Source organism: Pinus tabuliformis, chromosome 1_1 (assembly GCF_031772625.1).
Source record: "Pinus tabuliformis cultivar Carrire ecotype Pingquan chromosome 1_1, CPIR1, whole genome shotgun sequence".
In the NCBI taxonomy this organism is placed as follows: Eukaryota; Viridiplantae; Streptophyta; class Pinopsida; order Pinales; family Pinaceae; genus Pinus; species Pinus tabuliformis.
In genome coordinates this window covers 731,750,753-731,772,452 of record NC_142297.1, presented here as the reverse complement: position 1 = coordinate 731,772,452, position 21,700 = coordinate 731,750,753, and positions in this window count along the sequence as shown.

Below are 21,700 nucleotides of genomic sequence, written 5' to 3'. Positions count from 1 at the left end.
CATAGTTGACTCGGTCAACCGAGCCGGGTTGCTTGTCGGGTCAATGTTTTTGGTTATGGCTCGGTTCGAAACGGCCGATTCGGAGTTGAAACGGGCGGGTTGTAAAACACTGGTTCAAACTCTGCTCCAAGATCTGTTCAAACTTTGCTCCAAGAGAGGATCCAAAGTCTGTTCAAAATGGTTCTTCAAGTCTACTTAAAACTCCGCTCTAAAACTCTCCAAGTCTACTTCACAAAGATTCTTCAACTTTGCTTCAAGGGACCACTTCTAGGGTTGCTTTCAAAGGTCTTCAAAACTGATCCAATGTCTGTCCAAAAACTAACCCAAGGTCTCCTCAAAAATTTATCCAAAGCCTACTCCAAATAAGGTTAAAAAACCAGGCCCAAATATACTTCTTTGCTTCAGAACCCAAGCTGTGACAGGAAGCCAAAACCCTGTCTCAAATTGAGATATCACAGGCCACAAAAGGGGGCCGAAGTTCTGGCCTCGGGGTCGAATTTCATAGGCCTTAGAATTTGTTTTTCCACAGGGCTGAAATTCACATAAAGGGGCCCAACTCTTGTCTGCTGTAGGCCTAAAAGAGGCCAAAATTCTGAGCTGTAGATAGGCTGAAATTCCTCCAATGTCTGGCCAAATTTAGGACTAGATATGTGCTAGAGTTAACACAAGTTCTGTCCTCCAAGGATAGCTCAAAAGGAAACCTCAAAATCTGATCAACACTGAACAGTGTCGCTATAAAGTTTAAACCATAACCCAAAACCCAAAGAAGCCAGAAACCAAAACAAGTGCTTCTTCTTCACTTCACAAGGTTCATGAGATATGAGCCTATCTTCCAGAAATAGATATATTTCAACTTAAAATTTTAATTTCTCTTCAACAAGTTAGGAGGCATGCAAATACTCGTTGGAAAGGGCTTAAACTCCTCTTTAAGACTATGCAATTTTCTTCTTCAACTAGACATCCCTTTGGCATTAATAACAATTAATTGATCAACAAAATGTTAGGATAACATGCTAAAGGGATAGCAGAGGCTATTGCCAATTAAATGTTTTTTCACCATAGTAGACGAGAAGGACGATCAAGTAAACACACTTGCCCCACAAGCAATCAACTATTATGGTTAGTAGGAGGGCCATTACCCCTCTGGCCACCCCATTGATATAAAGAGCATAGTATATTCGGGCTTATAAGCTATCATAAACAAATCCTCACAAATGATGTAGCGTAGGATACTTTTTAGTATAGGTCAGTAAAGGTCTTTATAGTCATAGAAACAATTCCATGGAACCATGTAGGGATAGCATGGGAAAGGATAGCATAGAAACGAATTTGGAATTATTACTTTTGGGCCACACAAAGGAGGAGAGTAGAAGGCAAGCAAGCAAGCATACCTACACCTTTTCAAAGAAGAATTTAACATTTTTGTGGAAGATGATTTAGACCCAACATTGCAGCATTCATTTAGTTATCATTGAAAAACTCAGGTTTCCAAGAGATATTGAAAAGCAGATGAGATTGGCTATATATCTTGTTTCAACATCCAGCAGCACTTGATTGGTCAAAACAAACAGTCAATTTTAGTGAAAGTGCACTTTTCCACAGGCAATTAAGGAAACCTTGAGCAAATGGCCAAAAGGTCCATGGACCATAAGTTATCAAAATTCCATCTGCATAGTGCAGAGTCAACTCCTTTTTCATGTCATTTAACTTATGACCTATTTAAAAACTAAGAGAGAATAAAAACCAAACCCAAAAATAATTAACACGAAGCCATAGGATCCAGCCCAAATTTGAGCTAAAATCAGATGAGAACCATCCAAGAAACACAGGAGCACATCGCCCAAGATACCCAAGATATCCTAGAGTCTCTTTCTCCTTTTGAACAAAATATTATCTCCTACTCCAAGAAGATTAGATTCTGTTTTGCATGAATGGACAGATTTGGGTACAAGCAGTCCACAGTCTCCTTTGAACCCACCTGTGTCAAAGAGGTATAAATTAAAATTTGGCAATGCTTCTAGTGCAAACTCAGGTGAGCGTACTGGTGGTGATATCAACAGAAATAATGAAGACCAAAAATAATTTTCAATTATCTGAAATTCAAATGGGAAGGCAACAAATAACCGAACAGAAATGATTGCATGGTCAAGGGAATTAATTTTTGCAGATCCAATATTCTCTGTTCAATAGTAATTGAAGGATATTTTGAAACTATAGTTTATATATTGAATGAAACAGCATCCAGTAAAGATTGCTTCCTCTGAAATAAAGTAAACTGGATCAAAGGTCTAGCAATAGAAATAGACTTCTCTATAGAAGGAGTAGAAAGATTACCACTTCATTTGCAAACCAAGCAACAGAACTATAGTCTGCTCTCATAAGTTCTAAACTGGATAGGAAACCCAGTGTAGCAAACGAACATACCCTTCAGCTGACAAGGATGACATTGATTGTCTGCAGCCTCATTCAGAGACTCGGGAGCTTGACGACTGGTGGGATCAGACATGCCATGAACAAGAAATTCAAAATAGATTTATGGATCATTACTGGTATCATGAAATGGTTTTTGTAGCCTGGGCGGGCCAGTGCTGAACCTGAAACGTGAGGATCTTTGCACTGAAAACCTCATGTGCTCAATGAAAAACAAAAGGGATGAGAGATGTTGTGCATCCATTAACAAAACGATTACAAGTCTTATCTACTATAGCTTGCATGGAGTGCCAGCTTACTGTATGGTCTAATATCTGCACTATTTATTTACAGGTAGCTTTTATGATGATGAATATAGGATCAAAGCCTGTAAAGAGATCAGAAAACAAAACCAGTCTCTCAACCTGCTTCAAATGCTTTGTTTGTCATGGAAGTTCTGTTTCAGGATCAAGGAAGTTCTGCAATTCTGAACCCAGGAATATGGAGTATATAAAACGGAGGGAGAACCCCAGACATGGGCACAACCTGAACCAAAATCCTGATGGATTAATGTATGTACTATACCGGTACCAGATTGTCGGTCTGATTTTGATATAGATCTTTCTAGCTGCGCAAAAAAATGAACTAAGAGAAAAAAACACCAAAACAAAAGTATAAGCAAATTACATCGAACGAGCTAGTCTCAACAGCCCAGCATTCCTTCATGATCAACTTCAAAGCTTTACAATGAATGGACTGTACTTACAACCCACGTATTACCATAAGCAAATCTAATATTGAGCTATGATCTGGTAAGGCAGCCAAGTTGATATCAACTGCATAAAATACCTATCAAGGTATCTCGATGTAGAGGAATCAGCTGTTACGTTGAAAGTGACACTTTCGACTATATGTAAGATTAGACAACCGTGCACTTAATTGAATGTTTTATGATATCATGCATAGATCCAGCCAAATAGAGAACCTTAAATAATGTTGAATTCGAACACAGTTTAGAAATTCATACCTGGAATAGGATGTCTCTATAATGGAGTCCCGACTTCCTGTGCTTGCTTGTGCTGTCCATCCAGTTTTACTCAAATACTTCTGAAAAAATGCTTACAGCCATGCTTATGATGCGTGCTATCTCAAAAGAAGGAAACTTGTGCTCCTATCATGCATCCTATAGCTATTTTCTGACTGTATCCTGCTCTTCCTCATCCTCCTTGTTTTCTCAGAGTCGATATCACAGAGTACTCCATACTCTCTTGTCTGCTCTTCCAATCACCAGGATCAGCAGATACACCGTTGGCACCATCCGAAGAAACACACTGAAGCTCCTTTGACCTCCTCCGCCTACGTTTATTCCTCCTCGTCCTTCTATGTTCCAAATAGGATTAGGCTAATCATCTTCACTTTCCTCCAGCTTGTTAACCTTCATAACCGACGTTTCTACTGCCTGTAAACCCTAGATCTTTCTTTCTAACCTCTGGGTCTTCCAACCATTTTTCCGGAGCCTATGTACGATACTCCTACGATTTTGTAAAACCCTTGTTGCTCTCAATAACACCTGATTAAGATTCCTCTTCAACAAAACTATTCCGAACAACATCTATGTAGCCATTTTCTCTCCAAACTTTAAGCCTCTCTCCAAATTTGAATTCAGAATATGTGGAAAAATTCGAAGAGCAAATGACCTCATGGATGTTGTTGGAGCAACCACTAACACTTACGGGACAATACCACTCTATCAAACGCCGTGGGTTTGAAGCACTGTTCTGCTCTGCTATAAACTCTATTGTTTTGAACGAATTCGCACCCATCAAGCAGTGGGAGTTCTCTTTGAGCGGCTTTTCATAGCCTACCTCCATTGATTCTCAGGGTTCTAAGTAGAAGCAGATTCGAACGGCAGACCAGACTGATTGGTAATATAACATTAAAACCTAGCCTAAGCAAAAACAAGACTGATTGGTATCACGATATGAAACCCTAGCTCAACAATGTATATTTGGAGAATTGTCTGTAATATATAGGATTTTCAATTAGGTTTAAAGAGGGGTGGGAAAATTGGTCATTAGTTAGATTTATTTTAATTATGGATGGATTAAATTGGGGAAAGAGAAAAGATTTGATTTTTCTCAATGAATTTAGGTTGGTTTAATTATTAATTTTTAAATAAATCATATCAAAAAATATTATAGAAAAAATAATGGATTAAAAATATTATGGGAAAAACCATCCACTATTATAAAGTTTTTATTATTATTACTATGTTAACTCGAGTCAAAATGTTAAACATTACATCTTTACCTTTGAGGGCAATAATTTTCTCTATTAATCTTAAATTCATTCATTTAAGTGGTATGTGGAATTTTTAATGATAATATTAGTTGAAATAGTCTAGAGTTTTTAACCAGCCTATATCCATCGTAACCTCGGATATATCAAGCGTTGAGAGCGATAAAATCTCTTAAGGTGCAAACCTTTCCTCAAATTTCTCGGTGATCAAATCTCTCGAGGTGCAAACCTTTCCTCAAGTTTTGCACTCAAAAAAAAGGTTTGCACCTTGAGAGATTTGATCTTTCTCAATCTTGATAGATTCAGGGTTAAGATAGAGAAAGGGAGATGAAGAGATAGGGGGAGATAGAGAGATAGATATGAAGAGAAAGTGTGTATGTTTGAGGGTGAGATAGAGAGAGGAAATAAGAAAGAGACACATAGATACGAATGCAAATATTATATAGTATTATATAACCAACATAGATCCATTTTAATGTCGGATTTATCCAACGCCAAAAGGGATCAAATTTCTCGAGTTGTAAACCTCTTTTTTTAGTGCAAAACTTGAGGAAATGATTGCACCTCAAGAGATTTGATAACTCTCAATGCTTGATAGGTTCGAGGTTAAGATGGATCTATGCTAGTTATATAATATCTATATTTGTATTAGTGTGTCTCTTTCTTATTCCCTCTCTCTATCTCACCCTCAAATATGCACACTCTCTCTCAATATCTCTCTCCCCCCCTCTCTCTTACTCTCCCTCTCTCTCTCTCTCTCTCTCTCTCCTTCTCTCCCCCTCTCTCTCCACCTTTCTCCCTCTATGTCTTTTTTCTTCCCTCCCTCTCTCTCCCGCTCCAACTCCATCTCTTTCTCCTTCTCTCTATTGAGTCCTCCCTCGCTTCCTTCCTCTCTCTATCATTCCCTCCCACCTCCCTCTACCTCTCCCCCTCATCACTCTCTCTCTCTCTTCCCTCTAACTCTGTCGGTATCTCCCTCCCTCTCTCTTCCCTCCTCTCCCCATCGCTCTCTCCACACCTCTCCCTTGTCACTCCATGTCTTTCTCCACCTCCATCTCTCTTTGTCTTTGTTCTTTCTTCCCTCTCTCACCCCCTCCAATTCCATGTCTCTCTCTCTCTCTTTCTTTCTCTCAAATTTGATTCTATGATATTGCATTTAAGAAAATATGTAAATTAAAAAAACTCAATTGGTTGTAAAATATTAGACCTGTATTTTAGATTAATCATGTCAAAGAAAATACAATAATAAAAAACCTTAAACAATCATGCACTATCTTTCCCCTATTCTTGTTACTCAATTTGTTTGCTCTCATGGGTGGGTCCATAGTTAAGATGGATCTATGTTGGTTCTTAGTAATATTATTTATATTATATATTTCACATTTTTATATATCAAAATATTCTCATTTTTTATTTTATTGAAACCTTGATTTCATTCCTACGGGAATCTTTTTAGTAGTAATGAGGAGAGAAGATATCTCAAAACTAATAGTAATGAGGAGAGAAGTTATCTCAAAACTAATGATAACATTTTTCCTCTTATAATTAATTTAAAAAGTTATTAAATTGAATTAAAATTAAATATTTATAAAATATTTTGATTGTAAAATAAGTTGTGTTTTTGGGGCATGTGGTATTGATAAGCCATGGCATTGGTCCATTTTATTGTAACAATCCCTATTTGCATGTTAATAATATCCACAATAAAGTGGGGGTAAATATTCATGGTAAAGAATCGTGTCATATTGTTATAAAATATTTTGATTGTGAAATAAGTTATGGTTTTTTGGCATGTGGTATTGATAAGCCATGGTATGGTAACAAAGCCTATACATAATATAATAACAAAATCAAAATATAACAAACTCACTTTAATTTTAACTTTTTGTTATTAATTGAGCCAACATTCAAATGTTTACATAGCTTTATATTACTTTTAACTTTTTATTTGTTACTTTTAATATTTTTTTTAATAAATTAGTCAACATAAAAATGTTAAATGTTAAACATTTACGTTACACATCTACCCTATACTAGGACGACATTGACATTAGATTAAATTTTTGAGACATGTTTTCGGCGATAATCACATCAAAATTCATTTGTCCATGTGTTTTGAACCAACAAGTGTGGTTCATCATTAGAACAAGAAAAAGAATCAGATCAAGGCAACAAGTTAAATAGAGAGACCAATCACTCCAACAGCCGGAAAGAAACGACTACAATAGTCAAGTCAAATGTAGTCGTTTCTTTTGGTCAAAAGTAGTCGTTTCTTTCTAGCTGTTTGAGTGATCGATCTCTCTATTTAATTTGTTGTCTTGATCTGATTCTTCATCTTGTCCTAACGATAAATCACACTTGTTGGTTCGAAACGCGTCAACAAATGAATTTTGATGTTATTATCGTCGAAAACATGTCCCAAAAACTTGATATGGATCACAGAAGTCTTAATTCAATAGATTAAATTTGTTAAATGTTAAACATTTATGCTTCACATCCACCCCATACTGGGTTGTAGAGCACCTCTCAACGTAATAAAGTTTTGAGTTTTTGCAAAATATTGTTTACTTTAAGTGTCATCTAAAATAAGGGGAAGTGTTTTATAATTTTTTTATGGATACACATTTCTCTTCAAAACCAAAAATGTAAAAGATAATATAGATGAATCTTTTGGATGAGCAATTAAATTGCAACCAAAGGTGGTCACTAATCACATATATGGGACTAAGGCTAAAAGATACTAGAAAGTACATAACTCCACTAAAGATAACTTAAGCAATGACGATAATGAAGATTGGCTTTATTATGGATATTATATAAGTTACAGCGACTTTTTGATCCTCGAAGAAGACCTAAAACCTCTTTAAATTAGCTAAAAAGTCACCTTCCTCGAACAAAAGGAAACATGTATAAGGAGTAGAAGTTTGTCACCTTAAGAAGCACTAGCTAGTCATTTACAGGGAAAGTGTTTTTTTATCTAGACATAGATAACACCTAGTGATGGTTGCCTCACTATTATTTGACACTTAGTCATGATAGATTTTGTTGCCTTTTGAAAAAAAATGAATAATAATAAAATAAAAAGAAGAGGAGGAGGATATATTGGTGGAGTTTATTGATTTGAGAAAAGTTACAATGTGTCAAATTAAGAGCACATTTAAATGTAATTTTTCTTTATGCATTACTTTTTTTATCCGAATGGAAAGTGGCATCCCACCCATGGTAGTTACCCATGGTATTGTAAGTGGCATATACCTATGGTATTTATCCACCCAAAGCATTGTAAGTGGCATCCACCCATAGTCTTAATTCATCCATGGTATTTATCCACCCATGGTATTCATCCACCCATGGAATTTAGCCATGGTATTGGAAGTACCATCTACCCCTAGTATTCATTCACCCATAGTATTTACCCACCCATGAAATTTATTCTTGTATTGTAACTAAAAAAGGCTAGAAGTAACAAGTCGCATTTTTTAAAAGCAGATATTGTCCACCACATAGTTGCTTTTACAATTCTCCATTTTAATGAAAAGTTTTATGTGGTTTTGTTCATTGTGTGTTCTCCTCTCTTTGTCTAACATTTCATTTTTTCAAATCTTGGGGGACTCCCCCCGAGATCTGGATTAGTCTCATATTTTTTTTACATTTCAATTTTTTTAGATCTTGGGGGTCTCCCCCCAAGATTTCGATTAGTGGTATTAGAGGAGGTTATGACTCCATGGGAATGAGGGTTTAAAGCACTATGATGAATGAAACATAAAGTAACAATCTTTAACAAAATTTATGCAAGTTCCATGACCTCCATGGAGCATTTCAAAAGGTGGAAAATATCTCATTTTAAAGAATTTTTTGTTAGATCAAATGGGTTTCTTACGAAATTTGATTTCGTTTCTCGGTTTGAGAGATATGAACAAATGAGACTATGAACTTCCTCAATATTGTGCTGCCCCATTGGAACTCCTGGCCTCGGAAACATTAGTAAGCACCAACCATTTCATGATGGCCTCCATCTTGGAATGATCTATCTTTAGCTCTCCTCCACTGATCACATACCCTAGATACACCAACGACTACTACGCCAACTCACACTTCTTGATATTTGTTAGCAACTAGTGCTTCTTCAAAGTTTTCAGCACTTACGTCAAATGTGAAATATGCTCCTCCCAAGTAGCACCATATACAAGTATATCATCTAGATAGACAATAACAAATGAATATATAAAAGGGTGCAATATATCATTCATTAATCTCATAAATGTAGTTGGTGCATTACATAGGCCAAATGACATAACTAACCAGTCATACAAACCTTGTGTGGTTTTGAAGGTAGTCTTCCATGTATCTTCTTCTTTGACTCGAACCTGGTGATATCCAGACTTCAAGTCTAGCTTGGTGAAATACTTTACTTGTTGCAACTAATCTAGTAGATCGTCTATCCTAGGTAAGGGATATATGTTCTTGAGCATGATTTTATTCAATGCCCTATAATCTATACACATGCGCCAAGTCCCATCCTTCTTTGGCACAATGATGATGGGTGACCCACATGATGATGTACTTGGTCGAATGACACCTTGTTCTAGCAATTGTTGCAACTGTTTCTTCCCCTCACTTACTTCAATAACACACTGTTTGTATAGCCCAATGTTTGGCAATGGGGAGGCTGTGAATAGTTGGATCTCGTGTTCCACTTCTCTCATAGGTGGTAACCCTTTAGGCTCTCAGAACACATCCTTGTATGCATGTAACAACTCCTCCAATTGTTATTTATATTTCTTAGTACACCCTTGTAGGGATGCCTTGCTTCTTATTGAATCCTCTTCGAATTGAATTTCTCTTAAAAACAATAAAACATACTTCTTACTGGAACTGATCGATTTCTTGGCTTGGTTAGCACTTAGCAATGAAATTTTTGACTTGTTGTTGTGCGCATTGATGACGAACGATTTTCCATCCTTGATGAGCTGGTATTGGTTGGCTCTCCTCATGAATATTGCATTTCGCGTGTACATTATGGACTCCCAAACACAACTCCACATACATCAAGGGGAACCACATCTAGATCTACTTCATCAATAAAATCAACACTAATAGAAAATCTATTTTTGCATTGTTTTGTTACCTTAAGCTCTGCATCCTTATTTACCCATCCCAGTGGATATGGGTTTGGATGATCACTAACTTCCAACCCCAACTTCTTGACCAGCTCTACTGTAATGAGATTCGCCTGCAATCCGAAGTCAAACAGAGCATCAATCTTAGTCTTCTTGATCTGTAACTTTATATGGAAGAGTTTGGTCATTTCTTTCTCTTCATGTTATTGAAGGCTACTCACATTCACTTCCTTCTGCACTGATGTATAGACGATCTTCTAATCCATGTTCGAGTTTATTTCAACTTGGTTGCTCAAATCAGTGGTCATGAGATTCTTCTTCTTATTATCTTTCTTCTTGTTCTTCGGGTTTAGCTTTGGATGCAAATTCCAACACTTCTCCTCTGTACGACCACCAATGTTGTAGTTGTTACAGTGGTTGTTGAAAATAGCAACAAGAAATGCTAAAAATAGAAATGCCAAAAATAGAATATTCCAATTGTAATTTGTCCTTGAATTAAAATTGAGAATTAAAATTCGAATTTAGTCTCACCAGCTGCTTGGAAAATAATTAATTAACTCATTATGGATTAACTAGTTGGAGATGTTCAAGTTAGAAGTCTCTCTAAAGTCATTCAAACAGTTATCCCTTAAATTGAGGAGATTGTCCCTTAATTAAGGAGATAAAGTTGAATTATATTTGAGATTGTCCATCATTGAGAAATATTAAGACATCATCCACAAATAATAGATGTGTCAGGATGCAATCATATGTGATTTTTATGCCTTGCAATCTGCCCCTTCTGAATTCTTCTTTGACTATTTTGTGGAGCCCTTCCATAATGAGGAGGAAGAGTAATGGTGACAGAGGGCATCCTTGGTGAAGGCCTCTTTCAGAATAAAAGAAGGGAGAATCACTTCCATTAACGAGAACACTGAAAGGTATGTTAATAATACAACTCATAATCCATTTAATGAAAGCAAAAGGAAACCCCAGGTGGGTTAACAACATTCTAAAGTACAACCAGCAAACTTTGTCAAAAGCCTTAGAGAGATCAACCTTAAGAATCATACCTTTGATTTTTTTGGCATGCAGAGAGTGTAATACCTTATGAGCTATTCCCATGGCCTCATGAATTTGGTGATCTTGTAGAAAGGCAAATTGCTACGGAGATATGTGTTTGGATAAGATGGGTCTCAGTCGATTAGCTATAATGTTAGCCATGATCTTATATATGCAGTTGCACATTGAAATCGATCTGTAGTCATTAAAGGTGGCTGGCTTATTGGTCTTGGGGATGAGCACAATGAAGTTTGAGGTGAAAAGAGCATACATTTTTCCATTATTTTTGGAAACCTCAATGACTTTGAGGAGGTCTATGCCTAGAATCTCAAGGAAATCTAGATAGAACTCTATCGACCAACCATCTGGCCTAGGACTCTTATCTTTCTTAAAACACTTGAGAGTGCTTCCAGTTCCCATAGAGTGACTTCCATAGTCAGTTCCTTGACATCCTCATGTTCCATAAAGCGTGGAAAGAGCTAAGCCACTTGAATAATTTCAGCAAGGTTGACATTGGGGGGGGCGGGGGGGGGGGGGGGGGGGGGGGGGGGGGGGGGGGGGGGGGGGGGGGGCTCTATAAATCTTTTTGAAATGAGAGGATGCCAATGAAGCCAACTAAGGGAAAGTGTTTACAGTGTGGCCTTTTTCATCCGAGAGCTGCCAGATGGAACTTATTGCTTTCCTCCCATTTGCAAATTTGTGGTAAAATTTTGTGTTATCATCACCCTCCTGCAGCCAGATCTCCCTACTCCTTAACCTCCAAGCTTCTTCACTGTCCTTTAAGATTTTACCTCTAGCTGCATAGTAGGATGAGATTCTTTCCTTGTGTTCTATGAGGCTGTAAATCGCCCCTGATCATTTTCAAATTCTGATATTTCACTTTCTCCCTTCCTCAAGGTTTGATCATCCTTGACCCTTTTGTTATGTGCCCATATTTTGGAAAGCCTCTTTAGCTCGGTGAGATTGTGAGCAAATCCTTTAACTATCTTTCCCCCGGAATTTGGGGGATTTTCCTTCCAATAATCTATTACCATGAGTATATAGGAGGCATCTTTTAACCAAGCAAATCAGAACTTATATGGACCCTTGGGTTTTCTCTGCTCCCCACAGATTTCCATGTATATTAGGAAATGATCAGAGATGCCCCCTGATCCCACCCAATGTTTGTGATTAAGACCATAGTCAAGTAGTCTTTCCTTGATCAAGAATCGATCAAGTCTTCGAGCAAGATTGTCATCCCCAATCCTGTTATTCCTCCAGGTGGGCTATCGCTTTGCAGAGGGGATATATATCAAGTTATGTGATTCCAAGACATTCTCAAAATAGTCAGATAGGGGGTCCCTCTGTGCTCGATGCCCCCATGATTTTGAACGGCCTAAGGAGAAATTTAAATCACCTCCCGTGATAAGGTATTCCTTTTGAAGAAGCTCAGAGCTCAAGAGATGATCCCAAAATTTAGGCCGATGGTGACATGGTCCATCGACATTGTAAAAACGAATCTCCATTCCCAGATCTGCTACGAACAAATCTGCCCTAGTATGCCCAAATCCACCCCAACAATTGCGGAGATTAATGGTGCATGAATTGAAGTCTAAGGGGATTCCACCAGATCTTCCATTGGCATCAAGGCCAAGAAATTTCCATCCAGGGAGCATCGATTCTAGAAGGTGGGAGATGGCTTCAGCTGATCCTAGGGTTTCTTGTAAAAAATGTCATCTACCGGTTCTGCAGCAATCATTCTTCGAAGTGTTAATTTTTTATTGGGCCTAGTGAGCCCTTTGTAATTGAAGTAGACTATCTTTATCGGGGGGGGGCATCCTTCAGGGGGGTCTGTGCTCTAAGTGCCCCATGAATGTTTGCTTGCTTGCCAAAAGCAATCTCATCTCCAACCAGGCTCTACGCTTTAGAGAGAGACAAGGGTCGACCACGATGAATTTTAGGGGCAAAGGGGGAGGTAATAAGGTATAATCTAATGTGGTCATCCTAGTGGATTTCGTTTCAATGTTAAAGTCATATGTTTTAAATTTTTCTTATTCCAATCCCAGATTGGTATCAAACCCACGGTTTCTCATATTTTCCATAGCAAAATGTTAGTTGTTAGATTTTTTTATCCATTAATATATTCTCCACTCCTTTCACTTACTTCCTCCCAAATGTGTATTAGAACCAAATGTTGTATTAGAGTCATGATGGAAATATGGCTCGATTGTGGTGGTATTGGATTTTGCAACCATGCCAACAAAAGGAGGAGCCTAATGGCATTAGGGAGGATGGAGAGTTCAAGGTTGAGAAATGAAATGGCTTGAAGTTGGAGGAGGGAAGGCTACAATATGGTGGAGATGGGTTATGGCCATGGAGATGGAGAAGGGAGAAGGGCCTTGGCCTTTGGCTTGGACTTGGAGTAAAATGGTTGCTGTAGGGGGTCGGGTGTCAAGGAATGAGGAATGGGGTTGGACAATTGGTAGAGGAGTGTGTGGGATCTTGTAGTTCATATGACCATGGTGGATGAGGAAGGGTTGTGGGTTGAAACCTCACCCTCGATCAAACATTCAAAAAACCTCCCAAATAATTACCACATACTAACAATAGATATACGTAAACTAGCCTTCAAAGGATTCAAAACCAAATATTACATGGTCAAATTCAAAAAAGAAAAAAAACATCATATAATATAATGATTAGACTACTTTGTTTGTTTTTATTGTTTGTGCGTTTTAAAATGCATCTCTTGATTCTATTGATGCCTCTACTCAAAGAAGATCAAATCTTGCAATCTTCGCACATGTTGGTTGATTTAAATAACACTTAATTTATTTTTTGGATAAAAATTTGCTTAGACAAGTCATTCTAAATCCATTATGATAAGTCATAAAACAAGAGAATCGACTTTGCTAGCAATGGTCATTGGATGACATCAATACGAAGGGTCGTCAAGGCCACCACATTAGAGAGACCACTCCAAAAAATGTGGGACAGGTGGAAGGAATACTCATCATTCATGTTCGAGCGATAATGAATTTTGACAGTCGAGAAGAAAATAAAGCTCAAATTGACAGGGTGAGCGAACTACACGCAATTATCTGAATGATGTGTTATCGTCGAAAATATGGCACGGGAAAGCATGTTTGGCATTATTTTGATAGTTCAACTATTTTATGTTATGAAGTGTTTTTGGTATATATATATATATATATATATATGTTTCCAAATTAGATAAAAAAAAATTGTTATAATATAGATTTGAGTTTTATAAATCATATTATTAAGTTTTTAAATATCTCTAAAGGCGTTGAATTTGTTTATATGATCAAAATCACATATTAAACAATAAAAAAATCGCAATCTTATTTACAATTATATTTTCAAATTCTAAACAAAAAAACTAAAACCTAGAATAGTTGAAAAATGTGTCTTTATGCATAAAGCTATTATGATGGCTTTATTATCATTGAGTTAATGGTATAACATATTTGTGTTTTTTCATCTCTTGTAAGGATTATTGAGAAAGATTTTCCACCATCTAAATTTTTTTCTTTGGTGGGTCACAATGTGTAAAGTTAGGCATCTTTTACAATGAAAGTTAATGAATAATGTCTTTGCGGGCATTGAATGTAGATGAATAGTCTAAAGGAATTTTCCATAAGTAAATTTGTATAGTTCTTTCATATTCATAGAATTAATTATTGAATTCTTTGCAAGGGATCTCGAATTTGAGTTTGTAAAGAGCTAGTGTAAGAGTTCAAGTGTATCCTTGAATTTGCCAAGAATGAGTTATGGAGAAAAGTATTGAGGTCACGGCTATTATATCATTTTATAAATGTTTTGTTCAATAATATAAACATCAAGCATTTATATTCATATTTATACCATGATAAGATTCTTATATAGTGGATTGTCAAAGCCTTTGGTTTGGAGAGACAACTAAACAAAATGTAGGACAAGCAAAGGGAGTACACATTGGTGCATGTTCTAGTGATGATGAGTCATGACATTAGAGAAGAAAATAGAGCTAAAATTAGCAATGAACTACACACAAATGATCTGAATGATGTGTTACCATGGAAAATATAGCACAGGTAAGCATGTTGACCCTTGCTTGTACATAATTATAATCTTTGTGCATAAAGCAATTGTTATTGGCTTGTCACCATTAAGTCGATGGTGTCATGTCCTCTTATTTTGTCTTTTCATATCTTTTGTAGATATTCACTACTTCGAAGGCGTGTTTGAAAGATTATTCAGAAAGATTCGCCATTGTCTAAATTTTTTTCTTTGGTTGGTCATAATGCCTAAAGTTAGGTGTCTTATATAATGACTGTGAATGAATAATGCATGAGAATTGAAAGTGGATGAATACTTAATGGTGCCATGTCCAACTAATTTGTGTCTTTTCGTATCTTTTGTAGATTTTCACTACCTGAAGGAATGTTTGAAGGATTATCTAGAAAGATTCTCCACTATCTAAAGTTTTATCTTTGATTGGTCATAATATTAAAGTTAGGCATCTTGTACAATGAAAGTGGATGAATAGTGGATGAGCATTGAAAGTGGATGCATAGTTAGTGTTGTCGTGTCCTAGAGTTAGGCATCTTGTATAGTGAGAGCAGATAAATAGTTAGAGACATCATAAGGGTTCAAGTGCATCCTTGAATGTGAAAAGAGCGAGTTGTGGAGAAGAGTTGAAGTTTTAAGTTTTCATTCCGTTTTGTAAATATCCCATTTGATAATACATAAGTTATATTAAGTATTTATGTTTATATTTATATTGCAATAAGATTTTTATATGTTGTCATGTTATTTTTTCAATTATATTTTATTATAGAATTTTGTTTTGTTATAATTTTGTACATATATTTCTACTATATGGATAAATTAGTGTGTTACTCTTTATTTTATAGAAGTGATTTTCCCAAATTGATATGAAAGCCAAATGTTGCAATTCTCCTAATGGACTTTTGTTTCAGTGTTAAAGCCATATGTTTCAAAGTTTTATGATCCCAACCCCAGATTGGTATCAAACCCACAGTTTCTCATATTTTCCATAGATACATGTTAGCTCTTAGATTTTTGTATCATTTCATATATTCTCCCCTCCTTTCATTTTGTTCCTCTCAAATATGTATTAGAACCAGATGTTGTATTAGAGCCATTTTGGAAAGAGGGCTCGATTGTGGTGGTATTGGATTTTGCAACCATAAAAACAAAAGGAGCCTAATGGCGTTAGGGAGGATGGAGAGTTCAAGGTTGAGAAATGAAATGGATTAAAGTTGGAAGAGGGAAGGCCACAATATGGTGGAGATGGGTTATGGCCATGAAGATAGAGAATGGAGAAGGGCCTTGGACTTTGGTTTGGACTTGGACTAAAATGATTGTTGGAGGGCGTTAAGTGTCAAGGAATGTGGAATGGGGTTGGACCATGGGTAGAGGAGTTTGTGGGATCTCGTATTTCATATGACCATGGTGGAGAAGGAGGAAGGGTTGTGGGTTGAAACCCCACCCTCAATTAAACATTCACAAAACCTCCCAAACAAATACAACATACTAACAATAAATATATTTATAACTAGCCTTCAAAGGATTCAAAACCAAATATTACATGGTCAAATTCAAAAAAAAAAAGAAAAAAGAAAAACACCATATAATATAATAATATAATAATTAGACTACTCTGTTTGTTTTTATTGTTTGTGCATTTCAAAATGCATCTCTTGATCCTATTGACGTCTATACACAAAGATGATCAAATCTCGCAATCTTTGCACATGTTGGTTGCTATACATATCACTTAATTGTTTTGCAAGACAAAAAAATTTCCTAGACAAGTCATTCTAAATCCATTGAGATAAGTCAAAAAACAAGAGAACCAACTTTGTTAGCAATGGTCATTGGGCGACATCAATACCAAGGGTCGTCAAGGCCACCACATTAGAGAGACCAGTCCACAAAATTCGAGATAGGTGGAGGGAATACTCATCATTCATGTTTGAGTGATAATGAAATGTGACAGTCAAGAAGAAAATAAAGTTCAAATTGACAAGGTGAGTGAACTACACATAATTATTTGAACGATGCGTTATTGCTGAAAATTTGGCACGGGAAAGTATGTTTGCCATTATTTTGGTAGTTTAACTATTTTATGTTCTCAAGTGATTTTGGTATATATTTATTTTGAAATTTTATTTCAAATTAGATAAAAATTTGTTATATTTATAGGTTTGAGTTTTATAAATTATATTATTAAATATTTTAAATATCTCTAAAAGTGTTGAATTTATTTATATAATCAAAATTACATGTTAAACAATAAAAAATTGCAATCTTATTTACAATTATATTTTCAAATTTTAAACAACAAAAAACTAAAACCTAGAATAGTTGAAAAATGCTATCTTTATGCATAAAATTATTATGATTGGTTTTGTTATCATCGAGTTAATGTTAAAATGTCTTTGTGTTTTTTCATCTTTTGTAAGGATTATTGAGAAAGATTTTCCACCATCTAATTTTTTTCTTTGGTGGGTCATAATGTGTATAGTTAGGCGTCTTTGACAGTGAAAACTGATGAATAAAGTTTTTACAAACATTGAAAGTAGATGAATAGTCTAAAGGAAGTTTCCATAAGGAATTTTGTACAGTGCTTTCATATTTATAAAATTAAGTGTTGAATTTCTTGTAAGGGATTTGGAATTTGAGTTTGTAAAGAGTTAGTGTAAGAGTTAAGTGTATCCTTGAAAATGCCAAGAGTGAGTTGTGGGTAAAAGTATTGAGGTCTCAACTATTGTGTCATTTTATAAATGTTTTGTTCAATAATATAAACATCAAGCATCTATGCTCATATTTATACTATGATAATATTCTTATACATGCTATGATAAGATTCTTATAGAGTGGATCAAAGCATTTGGTTTGGAGAGACCATTCAATAAAATGTAGCACAAGTAGAGGTAGTATGCAATGATGCATGTTGTAGTGATGATGATTCATGACTTTAGGGAAGAAAATAGAGCTAAAATTGGCAATGGACTACACACAAATGATCAGAATGATGTGTTACCACAAAAAATATAGCATAAGCAAGCATGTTGACCCTTGCTTGTACATAATTATAATCTTGTGCATAACACAATTGTTGTTGGCTTGTCATCATTGAGTGGGTGGTGTCATGTCCTATTATTTTGTCTTTTCCTATCGTTTGTAGATATTCGCTACTTTGAAGGCGTGTTTGAAAGATTATCCAAAAATATTTTCCATTATCTAAAAAAATTTCTTTGGTTGGTCATAATGCCCAAAGTTAGGCATCTTATACAATGAATGTGGATGAATACTTAGTGGTGCCATAACCAACTACTTTGTGTCTTTTCTTATCTTTTGTAGATTTTCACTACCTAAAGGCATGTTTGAAGGAATATCTAGAAATATTCTCCACTATCTTAAGTTTTTTCTTTTATTGGTCATAATGTTTAAGTTAGGCATCCTATACAATGAAAGTGATTGAATAGTGAACAAGCATTGAAAGTGGATGAATAGTTAGTGTTGTCATGTCCTAAATTGAGGCGTCTTGTACAATGAGAGGGGATGAATAGTGCACGAGCATTGAAAGAGGATGAATAGTGCAAAATACATCTTTGAATGGAATTTTGTATAGTGCTTTCAAATCCTTTTCCGGTTTTATAAAAGTGAGAGATATTATTAGAGTTCAAGTGCATTATTGAAATTTGTGCAAAGAGTGAGTTGTGGAGAAGAGGAGATGAAGTTCCGAGTTTTGGTTTCATTTTGTAAATATCCCATTGGATATTACATAAGTTATTTTGAGTTTTTGTTTTATTTTGTAAACATCCCATTTGATAATACATAGGTTATGTATTTTGAGTTTTTGTTTTATTTTGTAAACATCCCATTCGATAATACATAGGTTATGTTAAGTATTTATGTTGCAATAAAAATTTAATAAGAATTTTATATGGTGTTATGTCATTATTTTTTCAATTATATTTTATTATGGAAATTTGTTGTTGTTGTTGTTTTTTTTACATATATTTCAGCAAAAATATCATGTACAAGATGCAACTAGCAAAATAGAAAACATATCTCTTTGAGAATTTTACAGATAAATTTCTCACACTCTTTGGCAAGATTCTAATATGGGAGAGGACATGTTGTCTGATCACGAGCTCAAGACCAAGTGTCGAAAAATGCTCAAAAATGAAAATGCTCAGAATTGGTTTGAACCTGAATGGTCGGATAGAGCTCGTCCTCCTGATTCCGGCGCCATGAATGGTTCGAAAAACAGACTCCATATACAAAAGTTATCTCAATTTCAAAATCGCCTAATATCCTTCATTTTTTGAGTTTTTCAAAAAAAATTCAAAATAAAATATTCCACAGAATATTCCATTTCTAGCAGACCAATAGAATGCTGCCACGTGGCAGGCTCGGAGGCCACCATGTGGCATAGTTGACATCAGCATATATGGGCACATTTCAAAATTTTGGGTATACTATGGATTGAACCTACGACATGCTAGAACCAAGTGACATGACTTACCATGAGGCCAACGAAGCAGAACTTCATACGGCTTTTGGCGAAAATATATTTAATTTTACAAATGCATTTGGGCAGGCCCAAAAGGGGGCCAACCCCCATCCATACGACCATGACTTGGGAACCACAGGCTAAACTCCGGCAGTCAGGCACAAAATACAATGCTGCAACCCACGCCCTCAAATCACAGTCACATGTGCATGGTTAGCTCTGGCGGTTAAGGACCTAATTGGCAATTAGGTTGGTGGTGGCGCCATTTTTGGTGGGCTTATCTGGCCTTAACTAAAGTTAACTTGAGTTTTTTAGGGGTTGACTGGTAGTTCATGAATATGCCATAACTTTGGCTAGGAAAAGCCTTCTGAGACGTTTTTTTTTGGTTTGGATTTTAGGTCTCTTCGAGATTAGGAATCCATTGGCACAAGTTTCATAGCCAACAGAGATCGTTTACAGGTGATTTTGCTTTGGGGAAATTCCAGGAGCCACAAGGGCCATATCAGTTTGGGCGCTGCATTGGGATGTGTGCAGCCATTGAATGTGGAACGAAGGTCATTTCTGAATGTTTTCAGTGTTCTGAGTCCATTTCTATAGCTCTTTTTGCCTGTTGAGGGATTCTTCACCTCGAATTTCTTTAGGGAAGCTTTCTGGGCCACTAGGGCCATTTCAGTGCTTGAGTTGTTTGGGGGTTGTATCCATTGGCAGAGGTTTCATAACCATTTGAGGTCATCTCCACCTTGAATTTCTTCATGGAAGTTTAAAGGGCCACTACGGCCATTTGGAAAAAGTATTGTTTAAGGTACAATTTCACTATTTAATGCTTGGGGAAGAGCATTCTTAGTTGTTTCCTATCTTCTGATTCTGTTTTTAAAGTTAGAATTTCCTTTAGAGGCACTTATTTACTTGTATTAGCCTTTGCAACATTCCTAATACAAGAGGCAAACCCATTTTTGGAGGCTTGGTCCAGTAGATGTAGCCCAAGAGGGGTGAACTGCTTTATCATCTTGGTGTCATTATTTGCTGAATATTTCATACTTAACAAATCTAATATAATGTGTTAAACAACAAACTTAAATAACTTGCCTTCACACATAAACACCTATACAGGTGCTCAAACTTATTTGTTTTATTCCGCAAGACATCAAGCTTCAAGCATGAGTATTTTAATGACATCTGAGTGTTTACCTCTATTATTTATTTAGGCAGAGCCTGTAGAGGGCCAAGTAGCCTCTGGATCTCATCCTCTCTCTAGAGGTGACATATCTTGTAAATGCCCCTACAATCTATCTCTGTATTAGAAATAAGAAGTTCTCACATTTTCATGGTTAACCTTGGAGTTGTTTGCACATTTAAAATTATTGGAAATGGATACCTTGCACCCTTTATTCAAGTACATTCCATTTTCATATCACTTCCCCCATTGTCCTAACTGAGTCAACTCTTGCCTAGGGACTGTGTAGTCCCAATGTCTTAGCTTTTGCGTTGTCCCTCCACATCACAACTGTTGCACTGTCTCTTCTCTGCTATGCTTCTTCTGTTCCTGCCTCTCGACTGTTGTTGATACCCTCTCTCCTCCTCACCTGCAACTCCCCCTCTAAATCAAATTCCTCTTGCCAAACTTCCACCATTGAGGAATTCGATTTTACTTGGGTAATTGAGTACTTGCCTAATGTGTTTTCCAAATGCCCATCGATATCGTTCTTATAATCCTCCAACCAATGACCCATATTAGATTTTAATCAATGGCTCAAATCATTTGGACTCGATCTTTGTCTTCTTCTAGAAGTTACACCCATAGTTTAGATTAATACCCATTAATTATTTTAATTTCCTAAGTTTAGACTTAGGGACCCATTAAAAAAATTAATTATTTTAATAAAATTGTCTCCGGGTGGAATTTCCCAAAATGATTTATGGGTATTGTGGAATGCATGTGTCTAAGCTTTAAAGCAAAAACTGAGACTTAGAGCAAATTCGATGCTACCAGAAATCAATGCTCCCTCTTAGCGAGGAATGTGATCTAGCAATGCAACCTGCTGAAGCACCACTCTATTCTATAACCTCTCCCTTTGCGCTACTAATGTCTAACATCATTGCCCACCAACTACTGCGCAAATACTGCATATGTACTGCTACTGACCCTGCCATTGCCAACATTGCATTTGTACTGCAACTCCCTTTCATTTCATGTCATTGTAACTGAGAAATCACTTGTTTCTGTTACTGAAATGGATTCTTTATCATACCCATCTATTATCTGAACTTATCTCTTCTTAGAGCCTTTGTGAGTACGTCT